Source organism: Pinus tabuliformis, chromosome 2_2 (genome assembly GCF_031772625.1).
Source record: "Pinus tabuliformis cultivar Carrire ecotype Pingquan chromosome 2_2, CPIR1, whole genome shotgun sequence".
In the NCBI taxonomy this organism is placed as follows: domain Eukaryota; kingdom Viridiplantae; phylum Streptophyta; class Pinopsida; order Pinales; family Pinaceae; genus Pinus; species Pinus tabuliformis.
In genome coordinates, this window is record NC_142300.1 from 1,211,599,732 (window position 1) to 1,211,601,850 (window position 2,119).

Below are 2,119 nucleotides of genomic sequence, written 5' to 3' on the forward strand. Positions count from 1 at the left end.
GGATGAAGAAAGTTCAATATGGCTCCAACCTGAACAGGTTCTTGACACGCGAGAACACACCTGTGCGGCCGCACGATCAAGGAAGTCCTTATCAAGTGGAAAGACACCTCTCCAGAAGATGCGACCTGGGAACCAGCCACTGTCCTTCAGCAGTTTCCGCAACTTCAGCCTTGAGGACAGGGCTATTTGTATGGGAGAGGGCAAGTTAGGGTCCAACCCTAACCCCCTTATTTATGTAATAGGGTCGAGTCATAGTTATAGTTAGTTAAAGAGTCGATAAAACGCATATTAATAATTGTAAGTGGTTGACCGCATTTAAAGAAGGGACCATAGTTAGTTGCAAATGGGCCATGGTATTAGATAGATGGTATTAATAAGAACCATGGTATTGACCCATGGTATTGCATGTACGAAACCTATATAAAGGATAGAGACTCCCCTCGAGGAGCATCATGTCTTATTTTGTAATTGAGGCCAACACTATTGGAGGTTGCCCCCTCGAAGAGGCAAGTGAGCATTGCTTTCCTTTCTCAATAATAAAATATATGCTGTTATTTCTTATTGTTCTGTGTTCTGGGTATATTTCTTCGCATATTTGGTATTCTGGCATCTTCTCGCAGGTCAAGAGCATAACATATTGATTGTTCCCATACCCTAGGTTATACATTCTAAAGTTTCTCGATGGCCTACAACATTACTTCGACATGACTCGACACCTCCACTCTGAAGGACACCTCAGTTGTGGAAATATGTAGATCTATCATTGCCTCATCCAACGGTGGATATCGATGGTTGAATTTCCTGTGTAACCCACTATCTCACACCCTCTCGATTTGCTCGATCATTTCGACACTCAGCGGTTTGGGTTTTTTCGGTATGTTATTTGATTATGATGTCTAGGGTTTCTTCCTCTGGTAGTTGCAGGTAACCTCCACAACCCACATTCATTCAATCTTAGATCTGTTACAGGTTTAGCTTACTCGTTTCATGCAGGGTTATATTGACAAGTCTCTCTCGTCGCATGTATGCTAGGGTTGTTCACAATTTATTTGAGACCCATGGAAAGGAATTACTCGACTACTAGGCCAGTGACAAACCTCTCTTTATGACATCTTTATTTGTAACTCCCTCGTGCTACTAATTAATAGAATGACTGGTTCTACATAGGCTTGCGAGGAATGGAGGCCTGATTCTCCCCTCTAAGGTAAGGAGTCTTCAGCCCTCCTAGGTACAATTTCCATTATTTGTTAAAGTTCAAAATTACTTTTACTGTGAAGTAACTTATCTATCCCCTTTCGGTGGTTGTAGGTTTACTTATCTGATTTAGCTTAGACTTGTCCCAAAAACTCAACCTGGAAAGGTCACACCACCCTTCCAAAGAGATCGACAATCACATTTGATTCTCTCCCTGAGCTCCTTGCTTCCAGAACACTAAGATGAAAGGTGACTCTCTAATAAATTCTCAGGCCCCAGGACCCTATCCCACCTATAATTTTACAAACTTAAGTCATTTCAGGAGATTTCCACTGGCTTTAGTCAAGCTCAAGAAATTCTCCCTAGCAGTGCCCTGCCCAACTTCAAATAAGCTGCTAAATTTTCTTTTATTTTCTCTCTTATGGTGTTCCACTCTTGCTAATCAACCCCTTGTTTTTCCCACTGAGGTTCTTTTAACCTCCAAGAAGGAGAGAATGGTAACTTTTAGTAACCGTCTTGAAGTTCAAGAATTTGTTTTTGACCTCTCCATGAGTTTCCAAGATTTAGTGGTTCACCCAAAATCCTTCATTTATTTAATAATAAAAATAATTACTTAGGTTTTTCAACTAATCCCTTAATTGTTTAAGCCTTGTATAGTAAAACTAAGAGATAGTAAATGACAAATATTCACAATAACCAAGGATGTTACACTCTCCATATATGTAGATATAGTTCATCTATATTGTTCCACACAGGAATCGTTGTTAATGCAACAAACACCATAACATGTCCACGTATGCAAGATCACTATTTTGTTCATGTAGCCTAATGAATGAGAGTTGCATAAGGATTGTTTAAGGTAGCGTTTACTTTGATTTTTATTTTCATCCTTGAATTGGCATTTTGGGCATTCAATACGTATGGA